This window comes from Lissotriton vulgaris, chromosome 2_1 (assembly GCF_964263255.1).
Source record: "Lissotriton vulgaris chromosome 2_1, aLisVul1.2, whole genome shotgun sequence".
Taxonomy (NCBI): domain Eukaryota; kingdom Metazoa; phylum Chordata; class Amphibia; order Caudata; family Salamandridae; genus Lissotriton; species Lissotriton vulgaris.
The window spans coordinates 459784461-459794919 of NC_141687.1; positions in this window are offsets into that span (position 1 = coordinate 459784461).

Sequence of the window (10459 nt, forward strand, 5' to 3'; positions counted from 1 at the left end):
TTATCTACTATCGATTGATTGATTATAATATCCTTTGATGAAGAGACTTGGAGAATAATAAAGGTGACAAACTAAAAGATCTAATACAAAACCTTTAACTCACATGAAATCTCTTTATTGACTGAAATAGAGTAAATGATAATTGAACATTTTATATTGACTGCAGCTCCTTACATCTCTGTCAACATCGAAAATCCATCGAGCTGCAACGGGGAGTTTATGATTGACGAGTAGGTGATAGAGAAAACCTGTGCTCCAACACCAGTCAAAATAAATTCCCAAAACAAAGCCCATATAGCAACATCCTTGAAAAGGTCCCCATCACTCACACTTATCGAACTAGGTGCACATACCCACAAGGGTAATCAGTGCATGCCAGCAGCGAGACAAAGGCTGCAATGCGACAGGAATAAATGGAATAATTTTAATCCATGCCTATAAGACCCACAGTGTGCTGCCTAGTAAAAGTTAGAGTGTGGGAACATTTTCAAAACCACTAGAAGCTATAGCGATTGTGTGAAACTCCCAGTCCTGAAAATCGGCCAAACCACAGGCAACAATGCATCCAGAAGCCACTAATGTACACAGACAAAAGCTGAAAATCAATGAGGCCAAGACTCCATAATGGACCATACACTATTGATCTACATTCCAGCAAACATAGTACAAACAGATCTGCAACTTATCTTATTAATTCATCGCCAATAACTACTTAGAACACTTTTTGCCTACCTACTCAAGAGCACATTAACACAACACATCTCAGGCAACATCCCAGGAAAAAACACCAAAACAACCGCAGAAAAACAAGACGCAAAGGGAAAATATGTGCAAAGAAGTGGCAATACTATGGACGCAGCAGCTAAGAACTGTTCTACAAACATGCATTGACCAAGCTGATAACCTCCATGCCCATTACAGGGGAGCAAACCAAACGTTGACGAATTGGAACACATTTGAAATGCAGTCAAACCCAATTGCCAAATTACCGCCAAACTATTGAGTCTGCAGCATTTCAATTAAAATATTGTAAGGCAACATTTACATGTATGTTGTTGTTGTTCTATTTAATAAATCAATTGGGTCATTAGATGTGAACATGACTATCTAAGTCTCTCATATACTTGGTCCAATGCTATCAATAAAACTAAACACAAAAACATTTTATAAAGTTATCAACTTCGTAAATTTATTGAAAATAGCGTTTCATTACACAAAGGAAAGTTAGTTAGGAAATCAAGTAAAATAAACAAGCAGACTGACATATGGTCTGTCTTCCGAAGTAAAGCTCAGAGTTCTCATGATACAGCAATAGATCTCAAGTCTCAAAGTCAAGGGATCAGACAGAGGAAAAAACTCATCAAGAGTCTCGTAGTAAAAAGTCTGAAAGCAAAAGATTTGGCTCATCTCCAAATGGCACATTCTTTTATAATGTTTTAGGAACAGAAGGCACAAGCATTTCATGACATGCTATTGCATCGAAGGGTTGGAACAAAAATGCTTTAATTATTACAAATAATCAATTAATTTGTAATACACCTCCAGAAACCCTTACCTCCTAATGCATCCTATTGGTTAAAGCTGTAGATATGTAATTAGGGGTATTACTCATGCTTATGAATTACAGAAAAACTTTAGCTTATTAAAGTAAAATTGAGTTTGGAAGAGCAGCCTTAAAACATGTGTAACAGAAAAAAACACCCGACCTTCTTTGGAACGCAAGAACAAAAATTTAACAATTTATTAGCGAGAAAACCATGGCTGAGGCATTATTTTGATGATTTTCTGAACTATAGAAAGAAACATGCATGTGGAAAGCATGTTCATGGAAAATAAGTACACATTTTTCTCCAATAAATATGAGTGATTTACAATGCAGCAGGCTGCAGCTTAGTCATGCCAATTAGGATACACCTAAATGAATCATTATTTTCTATTAAATTATACATCGTTCACAATGTCATCAAGTAGGTGCTCAAAACTAATCCTCTCCTGGAAAACCCTCATGTCTTTCTTTGTGCACCTCGCAGCACCTACATTCAGCAAACCACACCATTATTGAAACTTGTCCATATGGAACCACTAAGCACTATACAGCTGAGTGAGGAAGACAACTGCACAATTATCAGAGAAGAATGTTATGAGAACACCAAATCCACCATGATTAACAAGTAAAGAAAACCTCAAAGCACACAAGAACAATAGATGAAAACTACCAAAATGAAAAACTCCACTGCAGAAGAGCTCATACTCCATGTCCAGGTGGTACAGCCACACATAAGTTTGTTCTACCATTCCGAGAAAAACAGTGCTTTAGAAAGACTAATGAGCCAATATCTGCAACAGATTGAATGCCCAAATTCAACACTGCTGGCAGTCAGAATTGCATGTTAGGTGCCATCAGGGGACATTACCCATGAAGCAGCACCTCATTTGGAGATGGGTGTGCAGAAATACCACAAAAGACATGATGGAATTGATGGAGTGAGGTGGCAAACACATAATTTTGTGTACCCCTCATGAAATCAATGTTCCATAACTATAACGTTTACTAATTGCATGTTTTGTGAAATTAATCAACCATAGAATAAGATGCACACGTTATTTTTGTTTTTGTTTTTTTTAATTACACACGGGGAATACTAATTCTGCTTATATGTTGCAATAATACAAGCTAATAATGTATTGTTGTTGTGTTGTGGAGTAATGCATAGCTTTAGTGTAAATAAAATGCTATTTAAATGTGATTTTGTATATGTTTTGTGAAAGGAGAGGGTCGATTATGTAGTATAAAACGCATTTGTGTGGCATATTGCTAGGTAACGACTAATGGGAAACATTAGCATGTGGGAGGTAAACAGAATGGGTTTCATTATTTAAATTAACATGGATTTCTGTTTGTTTATATGATAGTTCCGAATGTGGCCTGTGAGGCCTAGTGAGAAAATGGCCGCTCTGAGCTACTGCGAGCGGGTATTGGTCTGCGCAGGCGCCCCAAAGATTTCTGCCAGCGCAAGTGAACTGACTGTGCTTGAGGGAGAAGTTCAAGGTTTCAGTATCCGAGACCTAGGATGAGTGCCAAGCATGAATAAGAGCATAACCAAGCCATGGGAAAGAAGGGAAATGTTGCTAAAATGCAATGTGCCTAGGCCACGGACTGCCTAAACAATGGATGCTTATTAAATTAGCTGAATCATGTGAATAACAAATGCTGTTATGGTGAGGAAGTGCACATCCACCCGAATTTATCCAATCAGAACACAAGATGGTGATGTTAGTTACTTTTCTAGATAGATTAAGTTGAGAATTAGGGTAAGGTAGGGGTCGCTTTTTCCAATTCTATCGGAGATGCTGCCCGTTTGCTGACCCATTCCTGGATGTAAGAATTTTATGAACTTCTTATTTGTTTGCTTTGCAGGACTGTTAGGATAAGATGAGGGTGTTAGTCAGGGATGTTAGGAGAGACTGAATTTGGAACTAACTGTTCTTTGCTAAAACTTTACTGAATTCTATAATAAAGCGATTTCTGAGCTCTTAATAAAATGATCATGTTTTTGAAATAAAGTTTAAAAATTACTGAATAAAGAATCAATAAATGCGTAATGTCAGACATACTAAAAGATTTCTGTGAATAGAAATTAGAGAAATTAAGAATTAAAAGCTGGTCTTTGTTTCTTCCTACGCCGAATTTTCATTCTAAAAGTGTTTAATATGAAACCATGGTAAAACTGTTTTGAACTTTTAGTGTAAATATTAAATAGGTTTTAGACGCTCCACCACATGTTACAGCATTTCTCCATTGCGATTCACCAGAAGCCTTGAAGCCATGTGTAAGTGAACAGGGTAAATGTGCAGTGTCATGGGCCCCAATGATGCATGTTTTGAGTGTTCAAAGGTTTCAGGGAAATGGTGAGTAATGATTAGAAATAATTTTTGGAGCCACGCTGTAGCAGTAATAGCTTGGTAGCAGAGGATGGTTGCTAAGGAAATTAGCTAGGATTATGTATAAGGTGCTATATATATATATAGTTTGATGTACAGATTTATGACTAACATCTGTTGAGTTTGTACTACGTTAAATGTGGTTTTGAAATGGCTTCATAGAGTAGGGGGAAGCCAGTGCTTCTGTCTGTAGGTGGAGGAAGTGTGGCAAGGTAGTCGCACAGTGCATAAGTCTGTTTCAAAGAGTAGTATTGTCATATACTACGGTGGTATCGGCGTATATCACAGTTTTAGAACCTTAGGTGTGAAAGGATAAATGTATAGTGAGGACAGTCTATAAAAATTTCAGCCTTCAAGTATAGGGATCATTCCGTGCTTCCCGACTAAAACTTACTGCTGGGAGAGTAGTAGGTCTTAACCCGAGCTTAATTGAAGGGTAAAGGGAGTGGCGTCTCTCTTTTGCTAACAATAGAGGAATTCTGTGGTGGGTTAGTGGACCCGCTGCCTACTGGTAACACAGAGTTTATGTATATATGAATAGGGTTTTCTGTATGAACGTGTGTAAATGATATTGCAATACGCGTTCAAGTGAAACTCTGGGATTGTCTCTAAGGAGGTGAAAAATATCTCTGTATGTGCTTTCCTAGAGAAGCGAGATCGTTATTGCCTGATAGAAGGGCAAAGCCAGTAGTGTTGCTTTATCGGCGAGTCTAATAATTCTGAGGAGATAAGCGTTGTCTACTCTGGTTACAGAATACTTGTGCGATTGAAAATTCTATCACTTTACTTGCGAAACAGATTAGTGGAATTGTTTTGTGTAAGTTACTAACTGATTTTTGAGAAATATCTTGTAAATATGGCTTTCTGAAAAAACCCTGTAAGGGAGGGGTCAGTCGGCGCTGCAGAAGCCAGAGCGCTGGTGACGTCAAAAGTGTTGCGCTGGGATTGGTCGGCGTGACCAAGTCAGAGTAGGAGCTGATTAGTTCTTCACAGAAAGAAGCAGAAGCTATTGGTTAAGCACTATAGTGATGCATCGTCTTCTTACTGGTGCATTAGTGTGAACCGCGCTGTGATAGGTTGGTGTTATGGAATCAGCAACAGAATAGTACGCAATCTTTTGAGAGAAGGGAAAGTTTTCGAAAATGTCATATTATTATTATGACGATGACAAGAAGAAACCTTCATGGTTTAAAAGACTGAAAAATGTGTTTGTAAAAGACAAGGAGGTAGTTACAAGAGAGGGAAAAATACTTCCTTCTCCGAAAACACCTGCTTCTTCCATGTTGTCGAAATATGGATATCATACGTGTGTTTGGTTGCATAATTGGATACAGTATACTAAGGATGATGGTGTATTAGCCTTTCCGGAGGGAGGATCGTTTGATGTGGCAATTTTGAGGAATTTGAGAGCAGTCCATGTAATTCACCGATTATGGGAATGAAAAAGCCAAAAGGAACATTCAGGATTGTGCAATCAGCAACAGAATCAAAACGCAAATTGGCCAATTGTAAAATATTTCTTGTGGTTCAGGGCAGTCAGAGGTTAAAGGGCCTAACGTTTATCATTGCACTGAAATTAAATACCCAAGTATGCTGTTGACTTTCTCAGGAGAGTAGGATCAAACATAAGGCTTACTCAAGGAGGAAGAGGGCTTTACAAACTCAGAACACAGTGTCACACTAAAGATAACAACTAATAATATAAATGGTCAGTTTGTACATTACTTTAAGAGAAAATATAGCTTTGAAAGCATGTCTGTAAATAGTGCATTTGCATTTAAAATAGAATACACACAGAAATCCAGCTGGTCCTGGCAGCTTCCCGGCAACAGAACTGACCTCAAAGATATCTGAAGAACCTACACACTGGCAATTAGAACTCTAGTTAACTTTGAGTTCTGCAGCCATTGTTTGTATGGGGGATGTCCAGGCTGTTTTTCACACAAGCGTTCATTCTCCTTTAGAAAATATGGAGATTTAATGGATAGGATGCAGGTAGGAATACTGGTACCCAGGCTCTACTTTATTGTAGCTGCTTGTGGTTTTCAAGGATGCTCTAAAACGAGCGTCTTTTAAAATATCTAGCGTCCCTAGATTAAAGATGGGATTTCTAACATCAGAAATCCCTATGCCTAAGCCCAAACACCCACCCTAAAGAAAAGTCATGGGTGCTCCCAGTGGAGACATTGTAACATGATACCAATGCCTGGTTGGGGCAATCAAGTTACTGGAGTCCATATTCCATTATCTGCTGGGCTCAAAGTTTGTAATTGTTGCTGGATAATAATGTTACCCTTCATTCATGTCAAAAACATGATGAAGGCAAGGGCGCCAGTCATAGGGGATGGAAAAGACCTTTTACAAAGGGTAGCTGATAGGCAATCCTCCAACACGGGTACAGTTACAATGTTTTGTGCCCCTGACTAGAAACACACACTGCCATCACTGTCAGTTCTACCTATCCTGGTAGAGAGAGCAGTAGCCACTTTAACAAGCATTTGCAATGCAATAGGTCTCGCATTATGAAAGTTTGAGCTATTGGTCTTGTAAATGACAATTTTTTTATTCATGTGTTGGTTTTGAAAATAGCTAAATTAATAGCTTTGTCATTTACAATGCCAATAGTTATAACTTTCGCAAATGTGACACCTATAGCATTTGTAATGTAACATGTTTTGTATTTACCTGACTTAGATGTATTGATATTACAAATAACAATGGCTTTTAATTTTTTTAATTAATTAATACTTAAATAAAAGTGATTCTAATTTATAATGGCAATAGCTTAAACTTTTGTAAATTACTTTTGTGAAGATTATGTTCAGTGTATTTTATTGTGATGAAATCCAAGTACAGAAGTCAAATATTAACATTTTTTTGTGAAAGTTTGAAACATTAAGAGAACGTATTTGAACCAGTTGTTTTTGAATGGTTGCAGAGATTGATGCTGTGATGGCGCGGAGGGATGCTGGGGTTGCGCTGAGTGATGCTGGGGTTGCGTCGAGTGATGCAGGGGTTGCGCTGAGTGATGCAGGGGTTGCGCTGAGTGATGCTGGAGTTGCGCTGAGTGATGTTGGGGTTGCGCTGAGTGATGCTGCATTTGCGCTGAGTGATGCTGGGGTTGCAAGGGGAAAAACTAGTCTAACAGGGGGCAGAAGGGCACAAAAAACGAGTCTAACAGGGGCAGAAGGGAACAAAAAACGAGTCTAACAAAGGGCAGAAGGGCAGAAAAACAAGGGAAAAACGAGTCTAACGGAGGGCAGAATGGCACAAAAAACGAGTCTAACAGGGGCAGATGGGCACAAAAAACGAGTCTAATAGGGGAAGAAGGGCAGAAAAACAAGGGGGAAAACGAGTCTAATAGGGGCAGAAGGGCACAAAAAACGAGTCTAACAGGGGCAGAAGGGCACAAAAAACGAGTCTAATAGGGGCAGAAGGGCAGAAAAACAAGGGGAAAAAAACGAGTCTAATAGGGGCAGAAAGGTGATGCTGGGGTTGCAAGGGGAAAAACACGAATATAACAGAGGGCAGAAGGGCACAAAAAGCGAGTCTAACAGAGGGCAGAAGGGCAGAAAAACAAGGAAAAAATAAGTCTAACAGAGGGCAGAAGGGCACAAAAAACAAGTCTAACAGAGGGCAGAAAAACAAGGGAAAAACGAGTCTAACAGGGGGCAGAAGGGCACAAAAAACGAGTCTAACAGGGGCAGAAGGGCACAAGAAACGAGTCTAATCCACTGGGCAAGAATGTAGATATTGCCTTATTGCATCCCTGTATTCCTGGCAGTATAAGCATTTGTGTAGTGTCGGCAATCATGGCATTTCTATGCAGATTGAACTGAGCAGCTCAGAACATAGTGGGTGTTTCATTTACGGGGGTTTTAATTATCACAAAGCGTATATTTAAATAATTATCACAAAGCGTATATTTAAATAAAAGCCACTAGGTGGAGCTGCAAGCATAGAAAGTCAAAAAAAGTTAATTTTAAAACACCCGTGCACGCAGGGTCTGATGAAAAAGGAAAGAAACCAAGTTGTAAACAAGAACATCGCCAAAAGAAGCTTTTAGGGGCGGGGGAGCGGATCCCTTTGAAGCACGGCCTCGCGGCCGTGAAAGAAGTATGAAACTGCAGGGATGTTAATTAGGGGGGAGGAGAAGTGAGGCCGAGCGCGTTGGGGAAGCAACAGATGGCTTTGATGTGGACGCGCTTTCCGCTCCACTAGTTCACAGGAACTGTTCAAAATCCGCAATGGTTTCAGGCCTTGGATTGCCTACTATAATTCTCGACAACAAGCATTGCTAAAAGCAATGCTTTTAAGTCGAGACCTAAAAATGGGTTCACTTAAGATGGGAGACAAGGAACACAACATTTCGCTCTATGCGACCGATGTGATGCTCTTCCTCATGCAACCATTAATTTTCTTACCTCCCCTGTTTGGTTAAATTAAGACCTTTAGCCAGGCCTCGGGCTTTAAGATCAACATCCAGAAAACACAAGCTCTTAGCTTAACCATTCCCAAAGCTGAAAAACAGAGGCTAGCAATGCAGTTCCCATTTATGTAGGCCCCTTAAGGTGTCCCTTACTTGGGGACGTGGATATTCCCCACGATCGATAAAATGGTCAGGTAAACTATTCAATGCTTTTAGCTGAGAACCGGGGGGCGCTCTTGAACTTGAAGAAGCATACTATGTTGTGGTTGGGTAGACTGGCTGCCATTAAAATGACTCTTTTGCCAAGTATCCTGTATGTGATGCAGATGCTCCCACTGCAACCCCGGCCCCGGCCAGTGGATCAGCTCCATCACCTTATCTGAAGCTTTATATGGAGAGGAAAGATAGCACGCATGGCACGACACCAGACGTACCAGAGGTAGGAGGATGTGGGGCTTAGTGTTCCGCACCTAGAGCGATACTTCCAGGCAGCGCAGTTGCGATACATGATTGAGTTGTGTAAACTGGAGTCAGAGAAACACTGGTGCTTTATTGACAGCTTGATTGTGGGTATGCATATGTGAAAGGTACCCTGGCTCCCTGAACAACACCGCCCAGTCGGAGTCTATGTTTCTCCAGTTCTGAGAGCCACCCTCGGGGTGTGGTACATGGTGCAGAAGCCTTGCGGACTCTCAACTTCTATGTCGGCACTGACTTCTTTTATAGGCAACCCGGACTTCCCTCCGGCTACAGAAGGGAACAGCTATCTTAAATGGCAGGTCAATTGCAAAAGAATTGGTGATCTCTTCACCGAGAAGGGAGTAATGGAATTTCCCAGCCTTTTTTCAGACTTTGGAATCTGTAGGGATACTTATTGGCGATACCTTGCTCTGCACCACTAGGTGATTCATGTACAGGTGTACCCCTATACTAGCCACCCCCTCACTCATTTTGAGCTATGGTACATAACCCAGAAAAGCACCTGCTTTCAGATATATACATCTTTCTGAATGCGCCTAAGCATAGTACTAAATCTCCTGCGCAGCATCGGTGAGAGTCTAAACTTGAACACAAGTTCTCCCCCAGAGAGTGGCATGATATCATCCATAGGGCCAGGACCTCCTCCTGTAGCACTGCTGGAAAGGAAATGTTCATAAAAATAGTGCATTATTGGTACTACACCCCTGCTAGAATTGCACGGTGGAAACCTGGGGGGCATAATCTCTGCTGGCGCAGCTGCAGAAGGCCTGGCACCCTCACACACATCCTCTGGCAATGCCCGAGGGTACAAGCTTACTGTGACTCAGTCATTCGGGACATAGACACCATCTACCACACAGAAATACCCATATTTCCCTGCTACATTTTATAAGGACTCCCTAATGCTCTTACATACCCTCTCAAATCCTGTTGAGGGAGAGCCTTCACTTTAGCACTGAGCAGGTGTTGTTGGTGGTACTGACTAGACTGGACTGGCTAGATAAAGTGTGGGAAATACTGGGCATGGAAAAGATTACGGCAAGTCTTACACGCCTACTGCCCAGATTCGACAAAACGTGGGGCACCACCCTAAAATTTTTATCCTCGGAATTTACAGAGCTCACGTGCCCTAGATACCTCCGGGTCCTCCTGCTCACTAAAGCAGATCCCTCCAGGGAAGATCACACCCACATATGATAGAACACTCCTTCTGTGGACACAGAATCACACTACGGAGACACAGACCACCTCTAGATACGCGAGCCCTATTCTTTCTTTCTTTTCTCGATACTCTATTTCTTCTCACCCTTTGACGAAGTTAAATATTCTCTACTGTTCCCCACCGGCCAGTGGATGTAGGTGCCGACTATTGCACTCTTAAAAATTAATAAAAAGATTTAAACCATAAAAATGGGTTCACTTTGGGTGACTCATGACTTCAGAGTCCATCCCTGATGCTGACAAAACACAGTTTAAAGAAATAGACTTTTCAGTGGGTTTGATCTATTGGGGGTGGCACCAAGCATTCCGTAAATGAAAAGGGCAGAATGATACAGCTTCACAAACCTGCGCAGAGTATTTATGTATAAAAGGTACCCCCCTCCCAGA